Raw genomic sequence first — 27,502 nt, forward strand, 5'->3', positions numbered from 1 at the left:
CGGCCGGAGCCCCGCACGGCGGGCTGTCCCCGCACGGCGGCCGGAGCGCCGGCCCCAGGTAAGCGCAGCAGCGGCGCCCGGCCCGCGCCCTGGGCCCGGCACGCACCCGCCGGGGCACCGACGCCGTTTCTTAAAAATAACTTGAGCCTCTGCCCGTGGAAAGGTGAAAATTAAACCCATTTCTCCAGCCCACAAACGGACGCACTAAACACTGCACTAAGTTAGCCCAAAGCCCGTGAACATAGATGTGCTTTCCTCTAACCGGGATCAAGTAGCCAGCAGCAAAGCACGAATGAAAGCTATCTCCGTGGCTGAATGCATATGCTTTTTGCCCTTCCCTAGTCACAGAAATCCATCATATTACCAGGTAATTATCCATAAAACTAAAGCTGCCTTTATTATCCAATTGTAYTATTTTTAGAAAATTTCTTTTACACTGCTTTTAACAATAATGACAGAAACATAAGGAGACATTTCCTATATCAGTTGCAAAGCCAGCATATTACCTGTGCTGATTTAGGTCTTCGTTTTTCTGTTCTGCATTTTGAAATAAATGCTCATTTTGCACTGGCTCTCCAGTGCACTCTCCTTTCATCCTTGTGTAAGTGCTGCAACAGCAAAAGGCTTTAATAACTTTGGCCTGTTCCTGCCATCCACTCCTGCTGCTGTAATATTTACCAGGCAATAGATCTCCATTTACATCAATTCAATTGCTAGTCTAAGTCAGGTGCATCAAAAACCGTTACAATTAAAGTTACAGTGCAATGATGAATGCATGATAAACCAGACACAGAGCAATTCAACAGAATGTGAATAATTTTTCCTGATAAAATATTAATTTTTTATGAGGTTATTTCTCCACAACATGAACAAAAGTTTATATAGCTAAAAATCTTTTGAAGCTGCACAGAATCATAGAATATCCTGAGTTGGAAGGAACACACCAGGATCATTGAAGTCCAGCTCCTRGCCCTGCACAGGAACATCCCAAGAATCACACCACTTGCCTGAGGACATTTCCTAACTGCTTCTYAAACTTTGTARGGGCTGGTGCTGTGACCACTTCCCCAGGGGATCCTGCTGCAGTGACTGCAGCACCCTCCTGRTGAAGAACCTTTTCCTAATATCCAACCTAAACCTCCCCTGACTCAGTTTCAGGCCATTCCTTCAGGTCCTGTCTCTAGATCCCAGAAGGAGGAGATCAGGGTCTGCCCCTGTTTCCCCTCATGAGGAAGCTGCCAACTGCTATGAAGTCTCCCCTCAGTCTCGTCCGGGCAGAACAAGCCAAGTGACCTGAGCAGCCTGCTCCCTGTAAGGCTTCCCCTCCAGGCCCTGCACATCTTGGGAGCCCTCCTTTGGACACTCACAAACAGCTTTCCATCTTTTTCTGTTGAGGTGGCCAGAACTGCCCCAGCGCTTGAGGTGAGGCTGCACCAGTGCAGAGCAGAGCAGAACAGCCACCTCTCCTGACTGGCTGTTTAACAGGGTTGTATTCTGATGATTTTGGCCTTCCACTGTTAACTGTTGTTTGCATTATTATACCATAAAGCACACACTGACAAGTCAAAGGCTAAGGAACACTAAACCAGAAAGAAAAAAGACAGACTATATACATCACATGGGAATATTATAATTAGTCACATTCAGTCAGTTTAGCAGAAGTTGACATATTTCAGAATGTGCATAAGAGTGGCTCTGATGGAATACASCATTATTTAACTTATATGCATTTAAAACAAGCAACTGCTGATGCTCTCCTGGCTATTTCCAAATGACTGCACCTGGTAAGGCTTGTTTTAAAACTAAACTGTATTCTGAAAAAGATTTCAAAGCATAGTTCATCAAGTGTCCCATTTGAAAAAAAAAAACCCAACATTTTCTAAACATATTAATCAGCTAGGCTCATGTTTACACAGTAATGGATGCACAATGTGCAATTCAAGTGCATTAAAAACTCAGTTATGTCACTCATTACACTGTGTAGCCCATACAGGAACGCTCACACAGYAGTTGAGACACACATGAACAWACACAACCAGTATTGATTCCCATAAGTCATACTGAAGTCCCTCTTTTAAGGACAACCAGTCCCATGCCAGGTAAGTGATAGTGTACATGACAAATTCTTGCTTCATCTCTCCACAGTGCAGGAACTCAGTCCTGCTGGTACCAAGTTGTATTTATGAGATGCTGACTGAAGGTGATGAAAGCTGAGGCTTTCAGCACCTTTCCAGACCACAACATAAAGAGCAAATGAGAAACAGCCCAGAAGAAGCTCTCATTTCATTATCAGAGGAAAGTAGATCCTTAAATACTTACTCTTTATATCATCAGGAAGCAAATTATGTTAATAAATGCTTATGAATTAATTATAATTTCAAAGACAGTTAACTCTTAGCATTGCATGCAACCGGTTTATTTAAAAATACAGGTCCATGTAAGTGATGCAAKCATTTTGATCTACTTCTAGCAGTTCAGAGGTAACAAGAATAGTGTTTGAATCAAACAAGGCAGTCATTTCATATTATATAAGAAACAGAATTRAGAAAATGAACTGAGCTCATCAGAGTAAATATATATCATGCATTAGTGACAGGAAACATGGAATGACAGACGGTGATTATAACCCTGAAATGAGTGATGAAAATACAGCTGTTCTCATTTTTCTGTGTTTCTTAAACTTTTGACTTTCTCATCAACTGACTTTTACTCAGCAGTCCTCACTGTCCACAACACACTGCTTACTTTTTAAAAAAAAGCCAAGTACTTTTCTGAGCTTTCTTAACACATAGAAAATAAAGACTGCTTTCTAAGCATTATCAACCTTGAGGAGTGGCTACAAATCCCTAAAGAACTACTGTATCATCCTAATGTGAAACAGAGTAATTACTTACAATTAATATGAATAAAATGTATCTTTTAAAGGAACAGCCAGGACATAGAAGAACTTGTGAACTCCAAGTAGCTCATTAAAGCAGTTCYAATATTTTTGAAATAAACCAATGTTTGATGTCAGTTCCCAGGCAAATTTCAGAGAGGAAATAAACATTGGTCAATAAAGCCAAGTTCTCAGCAATATTTGAAATCAGTGACTCAAGCTAATTCCGCATGCAGATCCACATTGATACAATGTTCCAGTCCTGTAAAGCTACACTGGAATCAGTTTCYAGCAAGTCTCCAACTACGTTCCAGTTATCCTAAAAGTTACTTGCATTTTGTAGATGGAAGAATTACTGGGGCACATCTGAACTGGGAAGCAAACAAAACAAAAAGTCCCTACTTTTCTTAAAAGAAATTGTGTAGCAATCTGAATGACATTATGAGAGACCCACAGCATTCACCTTCATTGAACAGTGATTCTCTAGAGAGCTGATGAAAATGCCATTCTACAGCTTTTAAAAACTTGAAAACTTCACTGAATTGCTAAGGTTAGAAGACACCTCTTGAGATCATGTAATCCAACCTGCCTGCTCAAGCAGGATCAGCTAAAGCAGGTTGTCCAGGACTGTATCAAGCTGGGTTTTGATTATCTCCACAGATGGGGCTGAACATATTGTCTGGGCAATCTGCTCCAGTTTTGATCATAGTAAAAGAACCCGTTTTGTTATCAGATGGMATTYCATGTGTTTCAAWTTGTGCCCATTACCTCTTTTCCTGTCAGTGGGCACTACTGAGAACAATTTGACTGTCTCATCTGCAGTCCCACCCATCGAGGAATTATATATGCTGAAAAGATACCCCCTTGACTTCTTTTTTCCCAGCTGAACACTCCTGAAACTGTCAGCCTCTCCTGTGCACAATGCTTCAATCCCTTAAACATCATCTGAAACTTGTTTCATGTCCTTCTTGCTCCGAGAACTGGACTCAGCACTCCATGTGTCACCTCATCAGGGCTGCACAGAGAGGAAGTTCAGCCTTCCTCAAACTCCAGACAACTTACTTTAAATTACTGCATATTTACTCAGGTTGGAAGAAGAGATCACATTTAACCACTTTGGCATCTCTTATTTCCAGTGTTAGATTTCCAGTCAAGTAGAACTTTATCTAGAATAGAACACTAATTGGGTTGGCAGGACCTTTGGACTTCATCTGGTCTAAATGCCTTTGCTCAAAGCAGGTCTAACATTAAAGTTAATTCAGATTGCTCAGGCTTCATCCAAAGAAAGTCTGAGTATATCTAAGAAGAGCAGTTCTGCAACCTCTTTAGGCAACCTGTCTCAACCCTTGACTATCCTCATTTTGAATTTATTTAAGTCCAGTTGTAATTTTCCTTTCTCCATCTTGTATATTTTCTCATATATATGAATAATTTTCTAGTAGCAAGTAAAATTAACTCTTACTGCCATTATCACTGTCTCTGCCATCATCTTGGGATCATGTGACATAATTCTTTGCTTTTTAGGCAAAGAGAAGTAAYGTTGTTTATCATACAAAAAATAGTAGTATGCTCAGTGTGAAGACTGCCTTTGATCTGATAGGAAACAACAGGAATWAGGCTATTCTTATCCCCATCACTTACTCATAGAAATGATCAGCAATGAGATTTTGCATTTCTATCATGAGGGTTTTTCTTTATCCCTACTGAGCTCTCTATCAGAAGCTATATATTAGCACATAATARCACTTCTGGGATAGATATAGCATTTCTTAATGATTCCTCTTCTTTTACAGCTTAAAGTAAAGTAGCAAAGCAGGTTGCAAAATGCCAACATCTGTATTATTAGGCCATTGACAAATACGTGAACAAGACAAATGTGTTCAAGAAACACTTCAAGAGAAAGGTAAAATTGTGTCACACAGTGTTTCAACTGTTTTGAACTAAATTCCAGGAACTTTTTAAAACTAAGAGAAATCATAAAGTAAGTTCCTACAGATTTTATAATTGGCTTCCAGTAAAGAAGAGAGAATCAAATAAGTGACTCCAGCAAGGGAAAGATGACCAGATCTATATTATTAAACATTTCCTAAGCATGCTAAAATACTGGTCAGCCACAGCACACACAGTCTCTTCCCAGCTAGGGAAACAGAAAACAAGAAACAAGGTCATAGCAGTGGGAGAGGGAGACTGCCAGTGCAAGGAAAAAAAATCATAACTGAAACAAAATTGAYTAGAAATTGTCACAAGCATGAAGGAGACAATTTAACTTTAGTCACTTGTATGCAGAGGTTGAGGGGAAAAAAATAACTGGTTTACAACATATTATTAGCTGACCATTCAACATATTGAGTAGAGATCTCGTAACCAGCTTCACATACCTCCCTGAAAATAACCAATTTAAGAACCGTGATTATAATCTTCAGAGGTATTGAAAATTTAAAAACACCAATCTATCTCACCAAAATCCAAATTTTTCAGCTAAAAGCACCTGTAGTTTCAAGAATGAATTGTGATGGGCATATTTTTAAAAGGTATTTTCCTTCTGTTTCCTTGATCATTATATCACTATTCTGGATTTTTATTTTGGAGAATAGTTTTAATAGGCATGATTACATGTATCAGACACAAACATACCCAKAAACTTCCCAGAGGAAGTGAGACAAACTTTAAAAATTTTAGTGACCAAATTGTCCACTCAGTTACCCCATTGTACAATGTGTGAACTGTGATCAGCTGTTGCTTTCTGGTCGGTTTGGGTTTTTTAAATCACAGTACAGGTATAGACTGCTGTGTAGCCAAGCTGATTTTTCACATAAGAATGACCTAACTGACATTATTTTGGCTTTAAAGGCAAAGATTCTCGGCTAGATCATTAAACCCTGTGTTGTGCCACAACAGTTTAGTTTTTTTTAAGTTTCTTCGTAGGTAATTGATTTTTGGTGAAGTGGCATTTGCCTTTGAAGTATCAGAGACTGCTCATGGGGAGTGATACAATGGCAGGAGGTTTACAAGATATAAAACCAAGATGCATCTGTGCTTCCATTTGCACATGTGCTTGGTTAAAAACCAGTGATCTGTGGTGGAGCTATCATCTCTGGGCAACCAAAATATTGATGACATCCTCAACCTCTCCTGGTTTTATCTCACGGCACACTAACCTCTATGCACTTTGGTCTGATGTGCTACAATCTCCTTCACTTTTTTATAGGGTATTGAAAAAAAGTTTTGTGGTTCTTGGTRTATTTTGTAGGCCGCAGTGGAACAGGCATTATTTCAGATTGAGGAGAACCATGGGGCATGACCTAAATGGTCCTTTATAGTCCCATGTTTTATATAAATTTCTRGCAATTCTGTATAAGTACAGAATCTAGCAAGTCTGTGTAAGTAGAGCAGGTAATGSTAGTGTGCTTTGGTAACATCCCAAAGAAGATGCATAATTTGAAACAATTGCCTTGGTTCTCAATCAGGTGTTCTCCCTGCACCACATACATCTTGCATTTTCAGAATAACTTTTTTGGTCTTTGGCCAACTGAAGAGTTCATTAGACTGTCTCTAAATTGATGGAAATCACACCTATGTTGCCATTTCTATCAATGCATAATCTCCAATATTTCTCAATTGCTTTACCTATTGCTATCTGATCATACGCTTTTGCCAGTTCTGTTTCCTTTTACTCTGCTCTCTACAATAGTATCGTCTGCTTATTCTGAGGCTTCTCTTGAGAAAATCTACCCTGGAATTTATGCTACTTCAAGTCTCCCTGCAACTTCACAATGGAAAAAAATAAATCAGTGACAATCAGAGCCACATTATCAGAAAAAATTCCAGTGGTGTACAAATGCACAGGCCAGCCTGATACAGCTGTTGTCTGCAAGGGCAGGACTACATCCCCTCCATAGATTTCCAGGATCTGTAGGTCATAGAGCAAACACTTTGCCAATTTGATGCATATATCCTTTCAGGGGAAAAATATTTCTTTAACAGTATGAACATAGGTTTCAAATTTGCTAATCAAGTCACAATGTATRCTTGTAGTTCTGTTGTAATTCACAACAGAATTACTTGCTATAATTGTATTACCTTTTAAAAAATCCTTGGTTTTGTCAGTAGGATATAGCCTCTTTCATTCTATACTGCATTTTATACATATACTTTATAAAAATACCTATTACATATAATAGATACTTTTTATCACTCTTTTCACCCCTCGAACTATCAAAGCCGCTTACATCAACATTTAAAGCTCAGTTAAACAATAACCTGAAGTATTCAAGTAGTTTTATAGAATGCCATCTCTCAATTTCCATGAAATTAAAAGACAAATGAAAACAAAGAAAACAAACTGTAAGAAGCCTCCAATGACTCCCACTGAAATTGTTACTAACAGATTTTGTTTCTTACAGTTGAAAACTGTCAGGAATGCAAATCAAATTGTATCACACATGTCAAACAGCTTCACAATTATGCAATCAACTTGCACTGCAAATTAAAAACAAGACTTGCTACTAGATGTTAAGTCAAAACAAATTTAAAACTTCAATAAGCTCAGCAAAAGCAATGCTCAACGAATCCACTCATCCCTGTTATGATGGCAGAACCAGAAAACAAARAGGCTTGAAAGGAAATAGAAAAGTAGCAASCAAACTGCCTCATCTTTTACAAGACAGATTAATGACATTCATAATGTCTTAGGGAGTTAACTACTCTACTTCAATTGGTTTTCAACAGGAGTTCTGCTTCCAGCTCTCTCACAAATAAAACTTTTAATTTAATAAAACAATGTTGGGTGCACTCTGTTTAATTTGAACTTCATGGGACTCACTCATAGGAACTGCCATTTTGTCAGCCCATTAAGACAGTCAGGTTCATTGGAGAAAACCTAACAGATAYTTGTGAATTTGATTTTAACTTGTAAAATAGAGACTGCTTCTTCTAGATAAACTAAGAAAAAATAGGGGTCAGACCATGATACCTTGCTTCACATCTTCCTCTAACTTTTTTAGGCAGGATCTGTATGAACATATAGAGTCAAGACCTGTCCAGCAACATGTTCCATGTGATCCAGTCCATCCAATCATATGACTATAGTCATACGGATTTTGGCCTACTGAGTTAGATAAAAAACTTGCCATTAGWAAAATCAAAAATAGAAGTTCCTTATGTATTTTAGAAGTTTGTAGGAGTTCACATTAACAAATGAGAGTCACTCCACATTGCATTTCACTGRAAGCATTATCTTGAAATTCTAATAATTTTTATCCACTATGCTAACAGAACAAATTAGGCGAAACGGATACATTTAGCTGATTCATCATGTGAATAATGTGCAAGTTTTGAGGAGAGACAAACCCAGGATTCTAGCCAGAACCTATTCTCAAACGAGCAATCAGTCCATAACTTCGCATCATATACCAGTTCTGCAATGACATTAACTTGGGAGCTGACTGCCAGTTTTCCCAACCTCAGTCCCATGAATGCACAAAACAAAAAAGTTTACATAAATGGTGTCAGCCTCTGACACTATCATCACTGASTTTCCTAAAGAAAAGATGTATAAAACAATTCTCAAGCATGCAAAATAAATTTGATTTTTTTTTTTTTTTTTGCAATTACAAAATCCAGGCCTTCAGACTTTGTCTGCATGTAAACAGCATATCCTTGGTTTATGTGCATTTAATCAGATTGAGCAAAAAAATCAATCAAAAGCTGTGAGATCATGTTTACCATCCCGGCATCTTGAACTTTTCTTGTAATACTTGGAAGTCTGGGGTCAGTGCAGTGCTAATGAGATCATGTGGCTTTTAGCTGAGTAGGCTGCGGCAGTTGGGACTCCCTGTTTTTAGGGCTCTCGACAGAACAGGGCAGAGTCCCTCTCAGAACACAAAGAATAGACACAATCCTGCTTTTACAAAATTGTACTGTCTGCTGAAGTTCATTTTCAAATTTTTAACTTTTCCAGTCTCATCAACTAGACATGATTGTTGGCTACTTCACTAGAAAATTCTGTAGGAAGAAAATGTTGGTGAGAAATGTAGCCAATATTTCAGGAGATTACACACTTTTGTGTCTAAAATTAATTCTTAAGCATACCAGTACCAGCAAAACCCTTCTAGAGATCAAGATGTTTGAATAAAACAAAATAATATCTGGTTCGGTCCTTAAATACATAATGGCATTTAATGGGAATGTCTGACAAAYGCACAAATTGGACCATTGTATTAAGAATCTTGCTTTGTATTTAGAAAAACAGATCTTTATTTCCTCCTCAAAAAGAATCACATCCTTGATAAACTCACCATGTTCCTCTGCAGAGATATCTATACTTAAATGGCAGGTTAACTCTATTTATATTTCATCTTTAGGCTTGGATTCTATGTGCAAGCCTACAGTCCTCATTAAAATGCACGACTCTCAGCTTTCCTCAGGCTTAGTACAGAAGTCCACGCAGCAATGTACAGATACACGTAACATTCACTTCCTTACAGCTTACATAGGTGTATAAAATCAGCAGAGAGCATGCATCTGTCTTTACTATTTCATACCTTGCTTCTATTTCTAATCTGTATTTCAAGAGTTTCAGATCCTATAGTGACTGTCAAACACTAAGAGACTCTATGAGAAGAGTTTATCAAAGATATAATAGCTTGGCTTCAGGTTGCCAGCTGCCTTTGCACTCTATCAACATGCTTGAAAAAGCACTAACATACCCTAAACATTTTAATTTGTAAAATTTTTCACTCTTGTAATGAACTGAGCTCCCATAAATGTTAAATACATTTCAAGAATGGTTTTCTAAAGCAAATGATAAACTATGCTAAAGATATCCAATTTCTGACCTTTCTACATTACTACAATCTGCAAGCATTTTACAGTTTTTTTAGATGTGACTATTTCCTTCAGTGCTCTAATAAGTTTAGGTTCTAGAGGCGTATAGCTAGAAGGTTTCACCTATCAATTTATATGGCAAATCTCACTCCATTCCCTAATCTAATATCCTTGGGAAGCTTTAAGAATAAAAGGCATAATACTCTTAAAATTATTTCCCTTTATCACAAATGCATAGACAGAAATATGAAATTTTGACAAGATATCTGGCTTATGAGAACTTGTTGATACATATAACACGTAGTCTACTCCTATCATCATCGTGCTGTCTATTTAATAATTCACATTTAAATACAAGACCTCAGTTGCCACAGCTCAGTAGGAATAAAATTAAGGCGATTTACATTTTTCCTGCTGAGAAATCTGGAACTGTCTAGTGTTTTATCCTGTGTCTTTTAAACTTGTCAGAAACACTGGTGCCATCACAACCCTCTATCAGTCAGGAACAAAAATATGTATTTGGGGGCTGTGTCTTCCATTATGCATCAACTTACCAAACTCATGACAGAAACCATTGTTACAAAATATATCTAAAAGAGATACTTTCAAACACAGACTGGCAATATACACTTCTACCTGATATATTTAAAATCTGTTGTACAACTTTCTTCATTGCATCTTTTTTTCTCCACATTTGYATCAGTGCAACAATACCTTCCCCCGCCTTTTTTCTTTACATATCAATGAATAGTGCAAAAAACTCAAACAGTTGAAAGCTGCCAAGATGAAGCACTGAAACTGCTTTCTTATAATCCTATTTTATGTTAGTGTCCCTCAGTCAATAATGACAAACTRAGGAATTTCACTTGAGAGACTCAATAATACTCATGAAAACTAATAGTTTTGGTGCAATTAATGTGGTGCTAACAAAACCACCTAACAAAGACAGCCATAAAGAAGAGAAATGAAAAGTATATTGTTTTGTTGTAGATARATTACATCCATTTTTTTGAAGAAGGAAAAAGTAACTCCATAGTTTTTCTGGATTTGAGAAACACCTATCCAAATTTTTACACACAATTTTTACTCAGTAAAGAAGTCRATATTACTAATTTGTTAGAGCAAACATCCTTGCTATGAACACGACCTCTCAGTGGTGTTATTGTCCAAACCACTGTCACTGATGTAAACAGGAGGCAATTTAATTGGCACTTAGCGGCCAAAGCACAATAAACTTGTAACCACTTACCAAAATACTTTAATTTATTTAGCATAGACAAAAAGTGATGGAGATCCCTACTTCTTTGGTAACTGTCTTGTCTTCAAAACCACAGAATTCTGAGGCAACTGTCAATCARTATTTGCACTGTTGAGCAAAACAGCCACAAAAGGTGTGCCTTTTGGTCCTCTGTGCATAAAGGAAGAGGAGTTTGTGTATTTTGGGGCAGGGAGGGACAAGAGAAGATAAGAGGATGGAAAATGCTTGCCTCTACAGGAAATCAGAAGAAAATCTAAAGGTTGACTGCAGTATTTAATAAAGGACTAAGAGAAAAACTGATAAAAATAAAACTCTTTTTCCCAAGGGAAAAGCAGATCTATTCTTTGAASTAGCTAACTCCATTAATAATGGAAGTGAACAGATATATCAGCATCATTTGATCACACAAGGTCCAGAGCAAGCTTAGGTCCCATTTACTGAAACACCTGACACTATTTTTACTGGCATTTAACAAAACTGGCTAGATTACACTTAGGGCAAATACATCCAAATATATCCATTTAGCTAATACCTTCAGCTGCAGTGGAAACATACCCTTTTGAGAATCCATCTGCTCTAAAAATCTCCAACATAAACTGTGTTAAGAAAAGGATTCATTACTGAGCCTGTTTTACATAAAGACTAAAATATTTCTAGCTGTTTCCTAATCAATTTTTGATGTCAGCCACACAGGAAGACATGACTGCCTAGGAATTAAACCTCCAACTCTCAAATTCCAATACAATGTGTTAATCACAACATTAGTCTTCATCTGAATGCTAATTTGACATGTGTTTAAACCTGACATTTAATCTCTGAGGTGAGAGATCTTATTTAAAAAAAAAAAAATAGCCATACTGAGCATTTAACCTACATTTTGCCTCATACTGCTGTTGATGCCAGCCCCTGAAAATAATCAAGATATTGGCAGTCGGTTTTAAAACAGGACTGGTAAAAAATTAAGAGTTAAGTCTCAAATTTTCAGCATATGGAGGCAAGTAAAACATTTTGCAGGATAAAATATTTGAAGATAAAGAGCTGAAGTCTTCAGAACTTCATGCCTTATATAGTATGTGTCTGTGTATTTATAGATACAAAATTTTATGTGCTTGCCACTGAAACAGAACTTTRTGCTTTAATTGCGTTCTTGAATTCAGTTTTAAGCAAGAGGAAATGACCTGTTAAGATGACAAAGATTCAGACCCATCAACTCATCTTTCTTTTTCATATTAACAAACATCTCATGAACAAGAATATTGCTGTATACACAGCCTAATCCCACACAATACCATCACGACTTCCTGAAAGAAGTTATTTTTATGTCTCTATGATGTATTTAAATGTACTTTTACCGCKGCTATGATGAAGAGATTGTTTGTTAATACATGGCTAATGCTGATATAGTGTTCTACAGCTATACATTACTTATTAAAAAGGAAATAAAAATGCACAGTTACACTCACTTACAAAGCAGCGATTAATATTAATAATCACTGAARCAGAAATACTGTCTCATTTTATGTTTGTAATTAACTGAAAGTATTTTTGGTTGGAAGTAGAAGAATGCTGTTACAGATTCACTCTGCAGTGAAGTTTAAATATAACATCTCCATCACTGCACTGTTTGCAGCATAGTTAGAAAAGTGCATGTAAACCACTCTCATCCCCCACATGCACAAGTACCACAATCTCCCAATAACCAGGAATGAAGACATCAAACATCTGGAAGAACAAAGTGTCACCCTTTCTAATTCCTGTAATTCCTATGTGAGAAAGTTCCAGTGCATTATCCAATACAAATATGCCTGAAGCCTGTGGACTTTYCATTACTGAAGTGGTTCTCTGGTCTACGGCTCTGTTGCACCTCTCAGTCCTAAAGCCACAAAGATCCCATTATAGCCCCCAAAGGTGTTTTGTTGTTTGCTTAGGATGTGATGACCATTGCACAGCTCATTGGAGATTGCCAAATTTCTGTTCTTTTTTCCAGTCCCTTCCTTACACCTCCCAAACCCAGGATGGTTAGACMCTGCAAGTACCCTTTATTCTAAAGTACTTCCAGTACTTCATAAGGACTCAAGCAAACTCTCTACTTCAGAGGGGAGTTAAAGACTCACTTCATTAGCATGTGAGCAGAGGTGAGGAAAGAATAAAATTATCACACAATATTCTAACATTGTTATGTAAAGAAAACAACTCACATGAGGAATGCTAGACTGCTTACATCCCTACAGACTCTGTGTCAACAAAAATAACAGCAACCTTTTTTCTCTCTTTTCCCAAAACAGCATTGGGAGTAAACGTGTAAAACTCAGGAGATTCCAGCAAAAAATTCAGTTCCACCAGAGACTAATGCCAAATATGATCTTTCAGATCTCATCTCTCTAAAAAAGGAATGTATTATGTTAGACAGGAGTAGGCAGAAACATAAGACATTTAGTCAAAACATCCAAAAGGCTCCTGCACAAGAAAATTGATACTCTAGTTAGAGAAAGTTGAGGATTATGTAATGCACACAACTGTATAAGTAGTCTGTTTTCTGCAGTGAAAGGAAAGAAAGAGTACTCACTGACCTAAATACAGACTTCTGTCCAAGACAAACATAAATTCTTATTTTTCAATTCTTGAGCAACTTCAGTGGGACACACAAATATGCACCTTGAATATCTTTTATGTGTGGACTTTCTTCTCAGTCTGAGTTAGAAATATTCATCTGCTGCACCATGAAACCTATGAAATGTGGCCAAAAGCATCTGTATTCTTCCTTCCTGAAAAGAAGATGCTTTTGTTATTCAGATGCTCTCTATAGCTTTTCATAGCTTAAATCTCCAACACTTCCCCTAGGTCATCCTGCTAAAGAACTGTACTGGGCCTGGCTAGGACAGAATTACCTTTCTTCCCAACAGCTCACATGGTCTTAGTCAAAGACCAAAGCAATAGACTGACCTTAGCAATGCTGACACCCTGATGCCAAACAGCTATTGCTGAACAGTGCTTGGAAAGCACCAAGGCATTCTCTTTCTCACTCCCACCAAAGGTAAGGCTGGGGGGGTGCAGTAATTGGGAGAGGATGCAACCAGGAAGACAATCTGAGCTAACMAAGGAGATATTCCATGCTCAGTCATATTAGTGAAAAATAGCAGGGCTTAGGGATGTTTGCTGCCATTTCCTTGGCTGCTCAACCCACAGTTTGCCTGTGGGATGTGACTTTTTTTTACCTCAATCCCCAGATTCTCTTATTTTTACTCTTCCTTCATTTCAAAGGGGCTTGGGGATGAATGAGTGGCAATTTGTGGTGCTTAGCTGCCTACTGGGCTTAACCTACAAAATAAAATAATAAATGGTATTAGTGATTTCCCACCTTTGTGTTGTGCTGCCCAGGATGTATGAGTAGGTATCAGGGCTTTGTGCACACTTGTGACATGAMTAAGCCTGTATTTGTGTCACCAGCAGATGTATGCTGTCCCATTTCTCCATGGTCAGATGCAGATGTGYGTGGTATGACATGACCAACATCTCTGAGGGATGGAAAGAATGCAGGAGTGGGCTGGCTGCCAGATGAAGTACTCACCCAGGCAGCATCCAGCTCAGTTTCTAGTTTGCCTATAGGTCTATCAGCATAATCAGAATAATTTTGTGTAACAAAATTATACATTGATTATGAGTTGTCAACATAAATCCTTTCAACAYGCCCCAAACTGAACACAAAAATTCTACCGAAACATGGCTATGTACTGCACATGCTCCTCTCCCTGGGGAGAGGGTGGGTGAAAAGAATGTGACAGATGTTGGGGACATTGTTTACTATGCTGCTGGAAGATGTTTCAATTATATGGCAATAAATACATTATAAGAAGCCATACAGATTAATTGCATTATCTCAGACAAAATTTGTATCAAGATATTGAATATTTTTTAGACTGGGAATATACTAGATAAAAATGATAGTACTTTTGGGTGTCATCCCACTGATATTTGTTACTTTTACTGCATTCATAGAAAGGTAACATTTATATTACTCAGTATTCTCWATGTCCTCTAACTGAGTGCTAAAATGCTGTATTGCATCACAAATAAAAACACACTTAGCATTAGATTTTCATACATAAATTTTATGGGTGAAATGGAAATCAAAATATACAGTCTCTAAGTCAGAAGTCATTGCAAGCAATTTTCCCTATTGACTTTAAAGGTATTTGAACCTGTGGCTTTTGACTCTTAAAATAAACACTGCATTGCTGTCACGTATGAAAAATATTATGAATAGTGAGGAACTGCAGAACTAGTTTAATCTACCTCTTAGAGCAAACTGAGAATCTCCTAAAGGGGCTTAAAGATTACAGTACGTCTGAAGCAAAGCTCTATCTTGCATACCACTGAAACATAGTACAAAGATTCCTTAAAGAATGTAGTTATTAACAGGGATATTTATTGATCATAACACAATATTTATTTTCTGTCAGTGGTATGAAAAAAATTTGCCATGATGAAGAGAAGCCTAAAAGATAGAAATCCTGACTTCCTACAGTTCCTAAGTGTGTTAGTTCCATTTAGACAACATACAGCCCTGTGTTACTTTAGGGAAGCTGGGTATGCACTTCCACACGATATTTATTTTCTCTAACCATATTATTTTAAAAATAAATATAAGACATTTAATAGAGTCTGACTTTCTTCTTTCTCAAAGAATTCTTCTGCAAAGCTGATCTTGGACCATTCTGCACCTTAGCTAGTTTGTTTTTATTAATTGTTAAAACAACACATCTTTTCTTGGTTTGTTTTTAGAACATAGAAATATAAATGGAGAAGGGTTTAATACAGAACAAACAGGGAACAGTATTTTTACAGAAAACTAAATGGATAAGCAGATGTCTAACCTACTTTGAGACCAACATGCTATGCAAATACAGTACATAGCTCTCCCTTGTATCCCAGGGCTATCTGTTGCAGAGTTACAGGACTAGCTGCTGCTTTACTTTCCAATTTACTTTCCACATACTTTTTGAATACTACCCATCCAAAAGGAAGATAAAGGAGCATTTTAAAATTTAAATAGCCAGGTATTTTAYAAGGAACCCTGTCCTGCCTTTGTAAAGAGCTGACAAACCTCACTAGATGTGCTGSTCTTGAACACATCTCACCTGACTAACATCATCCATAATCCTGTTGTCTTTCTGGTATAGATGCCCCTCTACTCTGCCTTTTCTGAGTTGGCAATCTGAATTCTGGAGTTCAAAGAACTCTTTGCCAGGACTGTGTGCAATTAAACTTCCCAAAGTTACAGCAAAGACTGACTGCACAACCTTTACTATGACACATATCAAGTAAAAAAAGGCCACTAATCAACTAATCTTAGTTGCATTAAAAAAATAAAACCACCAACCATAGTATTTTTTAAAATTTTCTCCTGAAGTTCAACAGATTATTTTGACTACAGAATCCTTCTTAATTTTCTGTTGCAAAGAGTGATCTATTACAATCATTAGTAGCTTCAAATATTAAAAGTAAATTTTACATCCTTAATAGTAGTCTGAATTAGTCTGCTTTTATTACCTCATTTGCTAAGATAAAGTAATTTGATTTTCTTCTGATCAGTAAGACTGAATAATCTGGTTTTGAATAYGACTTACATTATCTCAAATGTTTCCATTTAGTTCATGAAAGACAGTATCAAGAAATGGCTTGATTACTGTCTGGAAGTGCCACCTCAGCTTTACCTTTACTAAGCTATGCCCCCAACCACTGATGATAAAGCATATATCCCAAGAACTCTATCATTCTTTTAGGTCTTCTATGTACCCCTTTCAAGTTTTCTGCATCCTTCTTGATGTGCAAGTGCCAGAATCAAGTTCAGAATGAGTGGTGATCACAGCATTAACAACCACTGAATCAATGTAATTCAACAACTGCTTGATATTCCCCTTGCCCATTCATCTAAGACTCCCTTCATTCTTCTGCCTCCCCTTGACACTGGCAGCTGATTATACCATGACCCTTCAAAACTCCTTTAGAAGTCTGGGCTTTGTAAGGGAAGAATGAGGCACTCTGTAAATAGAACCTACAAATAGTTTCTACACAGTGATTTCTCTTTTGCTATCTATCCTATTCTTCTATTTTATTATCTTAGATCTGGAATATGCAGATGGAAGTGTATAGGACTTTTATTTGAACTCATCTAATGTCAGGGAGCTTAATTACATTTATATGGAATTGATCAATCTTAGAATTACTCCCATGTGATATTTCCCTCATGAACAACTGAACACAGCAGACTTATTTCTGCAGTTTTAAATGTGGAAGGAGTTGGTAAGATAGGAATGCTTAACTCCCCCTATTTACACTGTTTTCCTTCCACCTCCTTTATGAAGCTTTTTTGATTCACAATGAAGCTGACTCTAGTCTAACATTTGAATTTCCTACAACAATGTCTTTTGTAGGAAAACCATGATTATATTACTGTAARAAAATGTGCCAGATTTTGTCTCCATTTCTTTTCTACCGAAGCACTGGTCCTTATTCAAGGGTTTGTGTTACATTGCTAAACTACTTTGGTCATGAGTTTCTCCCCTCCTTGCCCTGAACACATAATTAACAAACTTCCAGTGGCAGCCCTTCACCCCAGCTGAAGCTGCTGCTTGGCAAACAATAAGATGGATCATGGCTTGAAYTGCAGTTCACTGGACACTGAGCAGGTGTTTTTATGTAAGAGCACCTAGGATATGGGCCCAGAAAACACACACAGACCTTCCAGTCTTCTGTCTTGCACTCACAAAGAGAAAGATTTTCAAATTGTACCAGAAAGTCTAACTATATAAGATCCAAAATAATCAAGATATTTCTCTAGGAGTATGTGATTGATTTTGGTCAGTCAACTTGTAATGAAAATGTACATGGTTTCGGCCTGATGAGTCTTTACATAGCACAATTCTGGAAATAATTAAGACTAAAAAAATATGTAATTTTAGTGCTACAGAAGTGGAAAAAAGAACAATTAGGGTTTTCTAAATTTAAATGCAATTTATTGGGTTTTAACCATCTGATTTAAAATGAAAGACCTTTTTTCCTGTTTTGTGCAAATTCATAGATTTAAATTTAGAATTTCTGCAATAAGTATAAAGGATTCAAATTGTGGGCCCTTAAATTAGCAGGAATGCTTGCTAGTGCCTTCAGTGGAAATAGAGAGTCAGAAATAGACCAAGGTATTTTCTAGGTGAATAAGGATACAGCATTATTCAAATGCATGCAATATTTCAACCTTTTCAGTGTTAAAAAAATAATGAATTGTCTTTTGATTTTATATTGTGGAGATGGCAGAATGCATCTCAAGTAGTATTTACAAGTGGTTTTCCGTCCTACATCTTAAGGAAGTAAAAAAAATCATACTCAAAACATTTCTAACAGTGGCCAAAAATCCAGCATTAGAAAGTTGACTGACTTTGTGGCTTGCTTCCATATAAAAAAAAGTTTTCTTACATGTAAGACACTTCAACATTTGGTTAAAGGATGAAATATAACTTAGTGGATACCATGTACAACAGAGTAGGAGCTGTGCTAGTCTGAACCCATTTAAATATAGTTTTTCTAGTAAAAAGTAATCTCTGCCTGACCTACACAGACTTGATGGAACTATTTTACATGCTATAATCTATGCTAAGCAATGTTTGTCTTCTAGAGCAGACAGTGACCTGAATTCCAAGGAAAATATTTAGAATTTCATACCAGAACTTGTACTCTAGATTCTTCTCAACAATCCTTTGTGATTTCTTTTCAGCACACACAGATTTTTCTTCTTAGTCCAAAATTTATCTTCTATTTGGATTTCGATCAGTTCCTTGTGTTTGTGAGATAAGCAGGAACATGCAAAGAAAAGAAAAAGGGACAATGAAAAAAGAGACCCTTGAACGTGAAGCCTTGCTACCTCAGAAGGGTTACAGAGAAAAGCACAAGCATAAGACTTCAAAAACAAATGACTGAGCATATGCTTACATGGACAGCAACTCCAGTYCCCCTCAAATGTAAGCACCTATTTGCTTACAGGAAAACAACTTTGAAGAAGACTCTTCRTCTTTAAGTCCAGTAATATTTGGTCCAGGTAATTGCAATGCAGTTCACTCCTGCAGGGACATCCTAACTATGATGGTACTTCAAAATGGTCTCCTGCAAAGATCTGATCTACTGCCTTTCCTCTAGAGAAGCTTAAATATCTCCTCCCACATCTGTGCATGTTCAAAAACTACAAATAAACAAACAAACAAAAACCAAAACAAAACAAAAAAAMMCCTAGAATTTGCAAAAGAGGTTTTTTCAGAGGTTTTCTCTTATGTTAGGAGCACTCAAAAAAGTTCTGGAGCTCCTGGACATATTACACAGATTAATTCTGGTACATGGAAAGACAAGAACAGCAACTGCACAGTTAGTGGTTGGATTTCTCTGCCCTGTTTATCTTATCCTAAATGGAATCACAGCTTTCCCTGTCTTTGGTGTAGGTCCAGAGACTGAGGCATRCAGAGCTGGTGACTTCCATGGGAATGATAACATGATAAAATGAGCAATAACGGTGCTTCAGGTTTTTTTAGTTACTATTTAAAACCTGCACAGCCCACAAAATACTTAGAAGTAAAAGCAGTTAGCAAGAAGTTCCCATAGTTTAGCAGTTCAATTGGCCAGAGATGCAATGCAACACTTCATGTAAGAATAGTCACAATCATTARTGCCAAAGTTCCACCACTCTTAGACCAACACCACACTGAGCTGTCTGACCCACTCTAACCTACAAAGAGCTCCTGCAAAACAAACTTCTGAGACTTCACTCAGTACAGGATGCCCAGCAATGTTTATGCTTTTCTTACTGCYAGGAAAGTACAGGAATCAACATTTGACTCTCAGTTGCCACTTTCAAGGAATATGTAGATTTACTGCTGTGAACAACGTAAATTTCACCTACTGCAATAAGCAGGATCAATAACAGCCCACTCACTGCCGTATAAGAGAAGGCTCTTGTCCAGGTTCAAGTATTACAGGCTTCTTTCTCTTCTCCTACATTTACACTGGTACTTCCCTAAATGCTGCCTTTCTTCATGCAAATTCCAAAAGCAGAACTCATCCACAGGATCACTGTCTCAGCTTCCTAAAGGACACTTTCCTTGCTTTAATGAAGTATTTTTAATGATTCTTGTTTGTTTTAATGACAAGAAAAGGGCAAGATGGGTCTACCAGCAGCAAGATATGTCTGTGTTGGAAGCTGACTAGAAACCATATTCTAGTCAGGGCTCTGTTCAGGGTAACACCCTAATGGTGTTACCATGGCACTGAGCCACAGCTAATATTCTCTGTCTTTATATCACACTAAACATTAGCAGATATCTTCTTAGCTTCTTCAAGCTCAGGCAGCAGGAGCTTACATCTGCTTAAAAATTACATAGATGCACCTCAATGCATAATTCCCTTAAGAAATAAAATGGCACCTTTGTACTTMCAAGCAGCATACCCAAGCACGCTAAGGAGAAATACACCCTTATGCCTAATGCCTCTCCCTGAACTCCATTTGTCCATTATATTCCTTTGCTGAAATACCTAACCTTTAGGCAAAACCAATCTCTTACACATCTCCATGAAGCCAAACTCAACAGAATAATGTATCTAAACAGGGACTGTCCACATTAGTATAACTTCAGTAAAAATTACAGACCTCAAAAGAATTGCTGAAAAAATTCTGTGCCTTTGCATATGTGAATTGCAGCAGTGGTTTTAATACCATGAATGCATATTTACTACCAAACAAATTAGTATAAAAACCAGTTATGTTTTACTATTTTATTCCCAGGTGATTGATATCACACAGACTCATACCCACTCATTCATCCAGTATTTCAGTGTTCCCCMAATAGTAATAAAAGAATCTTTTCCACAACCTATTCACTAAGACAGCATTGGTAGCCATAATTTACAGACAGAGAAAATGAAGACATAGATGTCTAGGTCCAAACTGTTTCCAGTACTCTTCTGTTCCATGCACCTGATATTCTAAGGTTCAACTTTTCAGGACACTCAGGATTCAGTAAACAGCTCCATTTCACAAGATTTCAGTTATACTGGTGATGTCAGAACGRCAGCAAATTTGGCTACATGTGTCTCACAACTGTTAGAAAATGAAAGGCCATCTTTGAASCCCCGACCTATATAACCCACTCAGCAAAAACTAGTAATTTAGTATCCAAGACAGGCAGAAACTACTCCTCTAAGGCAGCATTCAACYTCCCTGCGCTGAGACTATCCTTTGTCTTCCTGCATTCCTCTGTGCCCATTCAAAACTCTACTGCAGGTAATAAGGGTGTGCTGGGGAGAAAGCCTTTTAAGAACAGAAATGAGGAGCACTACAATGGATAAATTATGTTTACATCAACAACATAAAATAAGAAATGTCCTAACATTTTGAYCCTTCAGCCATATCAGAACAGTTTAATTTTTATACTTAACCATTCCCAAAATACAGGAGTTCTACTATGGCTCCATATCAGCAGTTTGATTTCTGAACCTGTCAGATAGACTTCACCTGTACAAATAAATGGAATCAATACCAAGCCAGAAAGCACTGAAGTGAAGAGAGGTTCTTTGCTTGTTCTCTCTGCTGTTCAAGGAGGAACAATGAAAGGGAAAGTTCTACTCAACGACTTGGCTGCAGATAATGTCTTTGGAAAATGTCACTGGCAAACTTTCACCCACCTCATCTAAGAACATATATAAACTTAGATTMTTTTTTTCAAAGGCTTATAATTAGATCAAAACTCATATTTTCACAAGGACAGGAAAAAATACATTCATAATACAAGGCAATAATTAACTCAAATTTCAGGTCCTGGTTTAATGAAAAGGTTACCAAAAACATTRTTCAATGGGCAAAATGACAGCTACTCCCTAATCTTGCTCTTAACAACTGACAATCTTATAAGCAATTCAACACAAGGTCTATGGTAACTTAACTACAGTAAGTACAAGGAGTACTTGTGGTTACTCTGTCTACAGGCATGTACAATGCTGCCATAAAGTCAAAAGGATAAACTGAAGCTTAAGTTACAGCAGTTTTCATCAGCTAAAGCTAATGTTCTAAACTGTATTTTTATGGATTCTACCTTTGATTCATGAAACTCAAGACACTGCCTTTGAAAACCTACAGAAAAAAACCACATGGTAAATAGTTATCATCACTTGTAGGAAATTTCAGTCAGCACATTACCTGTCAGTGTTATCTCATATTACCCACCCACTCCAAGATGGAAACTGTGAATCCAAAAGTCCAATGTTTGGCAGATGTTTGCAAGTGTTCTTTATGTATCAGAGATACTTGAGAATTCTAGGTGTAAGACAGCTAGATGRGAGGAGTGGGAGAGCTCTCCACTGCCAAGAAAGAAGTCAGATGCAGAATTTATCCCATGTTTTCCAAACAAGGGATAAATCCAAACAGAACACCAAACTTGCTTCAGCAACTCTTGTYCATGTGACCCAAACACACTGCATGTGCAGCAGCCTAGCAAGCATCCAAGTAAGGAAGACAAGAGATTACCTTCAACAAATATTAAAGAACTGTTTTCTTCATGTATGCTCTCCTTGTTATACTATCTGTCAATGTTACAGGCATATCAGCAAGACTTCCAGTGCCAGAAGGAATTCCCCACTTCTTAGTCCTGACCACCAAGTCAAACACGGAAATGAGGGTTCACAGWTCTTCTGAATATCAAAAATAATAGACTCAACTGGAGATGCCATTTCACTGGATGGTGACACTCCATCTTAAGCCTTCAGTGTTCTGGTGAGAATGATCTCTTTTCCTTCTGCCCATGACAGAGCACTACCTCACAATTTCTACCCATAGTATTTTACAGGTGATAACCACACTTTTCATCAAATTAGCTATTTAATTGCCATAATTGAAATAAATTTACAACTCTTCCAAATCTGGCCTAAACCTACAGCTAGCTGAACAGCAGAGCTGATCTAATGGACCAGTTGTGCCAGAAAGAAGGGAAGCACCACTAYGGAACTTGTTAGTCCATCTGTAAGTCCATTTAATACCCTAGAGTGGCAGAAAACTTTTTATTAGTTTCTAGTGGTTTAGTTAAAYCTAGTTTGTTTGGGGGTTTAATGACTGCCAGGGCTCAGAGAGCATAAGCCACAGCAGCAGCAGTTCTCTTGCTCTATWGCAGTGGCTGTAGATGTCTGCTGAAACTGCATCCCTAGGTCACGGTTTGCTGCTATTGTTCCACACCTGAGGAAGGGCTTCAAGAGTTTGTGTGGTTTACCTATTGTACCAGTTGGTGAAACAAGAGCTACTACACCTTGAGAGGCCAGATGTTAAAYTCCTCTGTTACAAGTCTGTCACCAGTTTCACCCAGCTTCACAATAAATAAATTGAAAGAGCTTCTCTACAATTAATGGTAATTTTGAATTAGAGGCTAATCCCATGTAAATTTACATTTTAAATTTTCAGCAATGAATGCACAAGAGTTTCACATCAATAGTAGATTTTARACAGTAGCCTGTGTGAGGCACCAACTGTCACTGAGTACATCATTTAAAGTAAATGCATTTGCATTGCGTGATCACTATCCACACAAAAAAAAAAACCCACTTGTACTTTTGGTAAATATGTATTTGGGATGAAAGCATAAAATTTTACTTTATCTATGATATATCAAAAGAGTTAAGATGGAAAGCTGAAAAATATTGGTTTGATTAAGCAGCTCTTCAAAATCACTTTGTATGCAGGGAAATTCTACAGCCAGAATCAACCAAGAATACTTACTCAAAATATCATTTATATCATATAAAGGATCTCTTGTCTCTGCAGCTAGTACTGATGATTCTTCAAAAAAGTAAACAACAATTTTATAAAACCATGAAAGAAAGAAACATCTTTAACTTCATTCAATACACATATTTTAAGAGATGATCTTTCATCTGAAAAGAGAACTGTGCTTTCATTATGAAATTAATCAAGAGTCTGGTTTCTTACACATTCCATTCTTCTTCTTGAGGAAGGAAATAAATATAATTACATTTGCTTTAATCAGTGGTGACACTTCTCTAAGAATYGCTCAAGACTTTTATCTCAAGATCAACTACTTTTTTTGTGGCAGAGAGAATTTCTCTCTCTCTGTCTGATCTGAGTAGTAGTAACCAGCACTGAAATCTATCTTCAGAGTATTTAACTTTTGGATTCCCTTTAATGTGCTTTGCTTATCCACAAAGATTTGAATAGATGTAAGACAATGTAAAAGGTCAGAATGGATGACAACAGRTTCCCCAAGAGTTTGTAGTACACAAACTAAGCTACAGGAGGTGAGTAAAACAAGCATGTAGGGTGGAGTTTGAAAGATGAGAGTAACAAACTGGATGTGAGCAATTTACAGCAATTACAAAGTAGGACTCTCCCAGCTGGTACAGTATAGCTGTACTTACTGATTCAGTTGTCAGAAAAAAATCCTTTGACACTACCATCAATAACATGCATGTAATGAGAATCATAGCCATGAATCAGGAAAATATCACCATTGACCATTTAGGTCTCACTGCTGTTTCTTGCTACATCTCCACTAGTGATGTTGCATGTAGGAAGGGTTCTTTATAAGAATTAATGTGGATTACCAAGTGTTTTTCCTCTTTGGGGAACAACTGATACTGAAGCTAAACAAAGTGGACACCAAATCATCCCCTGACTGCAGTGTGGACACCTGCTCTTCAGCACTCATTGCTCCATCTCCGTGTATGATCCCTTTAAAACAATGAGCTTCAACTGCCACTGAAGACTCAATGTGGCAAGGCAGGTTGTTAAGAACAAATCCTACATAACCCAAACACAGCAAAATTCAAGTTACAAAGATCAGATACTTCACTTTTATCTGCACTGACCTCCACTGTTCTCAAAMTTCTGTGCATCCCACAGAAATTTGCTCATCAGTCCTAAAAATGGAGCTGCACAGGAGCAACTTTAAACCAATACATGTTAGCTCACTTTACTTTGCATATGCTGCAGGCTTAGAAGTGAAATCTAGAATTTTTCATTTCCATTCTGAATCCTAGAGTGTTCATTGAGCAGGGAGAACCAGCTAGAGCAGAGTGGTGAGCCCATTTTCAGTATTACTTCCTTAACTGCTTTCAGCTGAGGTCTGGGCACAYAGAGTGCTACACACACTGTCTGTTATACATTGCCTACCTTCTTTGTAAAGAAATTCGATAAAAAAGGATGAGTGCTGTTTGATGGTTGAACAAAATGCACAAATAAAACAGCATTTTTTCCAGTTTGTTAATTTGACCACCCAGCATACCTAAGAGATTCTCTATTACAGTATTTTCATTGTTATGTGCAGTCTTAACTTGGTTAACTTCAGAATCTTCTGATAGGACGATATTAAAAGCCTCACAATAACCCTGAAGTAATCCAGTTTTTTCCACACTCAGCTGCTCAAATCCTCTAATTAATATTATGACGTGCCACTGCATAGTTCTAGACAAACAAAAATGGTAACATGTCCTTTTGCCCCAACAGTGACAAACACCCAAAGCAATCCTTCCCRTTCCCATTTGGAGAATGACTAGAGGTGCAAAACACAGGCAATGAGATAAAGGATACCTGATGCCACAGGAAACAGAATAGTTTACCAGCAARACATACAAAGACTTTCAGGTACTTTATCCTGTAAAAYCACGTGGTGGTAAGTGTAAAGCACTAGGTCCCTGCTAGAAATAGTGACTTTGTTTCTTGATGGTGGMAGGTATGATGAGAAAAAAAAAAAWTAATATTGTAAAATTCATGGTTATGCCTCTATGCAGGAAGAGAAAAATGTGTMCCAAAAATATGGAGGATGAAAAATCCACTTTGGAAGCAAGTTGGAAAGGATGACTATATATAGGATCCAGACTCTATCCCATTTAAAACAGCAATAGGCAAGAGACTCAGGAACAAAAGTCTATCTAGGTACCACAACAACGTGTTTATTAAATCGACTGGCTGAGCTTTTAAAAATACATATTTATATATTTTTTACTTCAACAGAGACTATTTTTGCTTAACAAAACTAAGCAAAACAAAATCCAGATTAAGAGCATCTGGGATCTGTCTCTGGCTTCAGGGCAGGGACATACCATGATACTATTTTTTGGGGTCTTTTTGTTTAAATTTTATTAAAAATTAATACACTTTGAATAACACAGTTACTTGYTACTTAATTCTTACCATTTACATTCCTTTTTTTGATTATTTGGCTAAAATAATGGGTAACAAGTTGATAACTTTCAGAGATTACAATTTAACCACTGAGCCAGAAAAACTGCAACTGAGTGTTGCAAAACTTTCACAGTTCACAAACCAGCCGCGGGAAACCTGCTGGGTTTCTGAGCATTGTCTACACTTCTGACATCCCATTGCGTGTCAGAAACTGACACCAACCTTTCACTATCTACGGTACCAACTATGCTCCTTCACAGTGCTGTGCGTATGTGAGATGATTCACTTGCTTTTATTTCATGGAACTGATGATTCATTCAATCGTCTCCAAATCATATTAACATACTAAATATACAGATAAAGCATGCAAAAATCAAGTTCTTAAACTTTTTTCACGCGCAAATGTTTATTGTTTTCTTTGAGATAGAAAAGAAGCAATCAAACATGGGAGAGGAAGCAGGACAGGTTACGTTTCTGCTCAAAGGCAARGTTTGGGGAACACACCCAACCCACGTGTAAGACGAGCAGCCGTATTCCAGCGGCGGAGTGCGAGTGGAGAGAGCTCCCGTSCCCTCCCGGCCGCTGCGGGCCGGGGCTGCTCCCTGTGCCCGGGTACCTGGAGCGGGCRAGGCGCGGCGGACCGGTGCGTTCCCCCTCCGCCACACCGAGGGCTTGTGCCTCTCCTCCTCCGGTGRCATCTTACATAATAAGCCGAGCTAATCACGCCGGAAGCGAGCCAAACCGCCACGGAGCATCAGGGAGGAAAACTAGCCGCGGGAGGAGATGCTCCGGACCGGCACCCGCTCCTCGCTCGCTGCCCGCCCCGGCGCCTTGCTAGAAAAATCCTCGCCGGGGCGGCAGCGGCTCCCGCAGCAGCCGCCAGACGCGGAGCCCTCGCTCGTCCCCCGCCGCGCTGCGCGCCGTCCCCCCCGGGAAGCCGCCGGCACCGCGAACGGCATCAGCCTCTCCCGAGCGCCTTCCGCGCTCCCAGCCCCGCCGGCTCCAGCTCCAGCCCCGCCGCCCTGCCCGGCCGCCGGCTCCCTCCTTAGCGCCGAATTGGAGGAGAAAGTTACTCGGCGGCGGCCCGGCGTCCGCCRCCGCCGCCGCAGTTCAAGAGCAATGTCACGTTCAACAACTTGTTATGACACATGATCCCTCCCGCCCGCATCCGCACCTCGGGCCGCCTGCCCGGCAGTCCCGGCGGGCCCCTTACCTTCCCCTGCAGAGGCCACGGGCACCCGCGGGCGTGTGCGGGAGTGGGTGCGTGTGGCAGCGCGGGCGGCGCCGGCTGGGCGGGCAGGCGGGCGGGGGATGGGAGGGCGGC

The 27,502-nt window shown here is 38.4% G+C and overlaps 1 protein-coding gene across 6 annotated transcripts in view; it reads right to left on the reverse strand.

Annotated features, from left to right (window-relative positions):
* PCGF5 (polycomb group ring finger 5) overlaps positions 1–27,490 on the reverse strand; it is a 59,938-nt gene extending 32,448 nt beyond the window's left edge. For 5 of the 6 annotated variants that reach the window (XM_057370936.1, XM_057370934.1, XM_057370939.1 and 2 more), the window contains exons 1-2: positions 27,392–27,490; positions 18,678–18,789 (exon numbers count right to left, since the gene is read on the reverse strand). The gene's annotated coding sequence lies outside the window, so the exon portion shown is untranslated. The remainder of the gene's footprint in view (positions 1–18,677; positions 18,790–27,391) is intronic. The other variant, XM_057370935.1, reaches the window with a different exon arrangement.
* Between the last annotated feature and the right edge of the window lie 12 nt (positions 27,491–27,502).

This window comes from Malurus melanocephalus, unplaced genomic scaffold (assembly GCF_030028575.1).
Source record: "Malurus melanocephalus ecotype Western Australia unplaced genomic scaffold, MMel_1.1 scaffold_137, whole genome shotgun sequence".
NCBI classification, from domain to species: Eukaryota; Metazoa; Chordata; class Aves; order Passeriformes; family Maluridae; genus Malurus; species Malurus melanocephalus.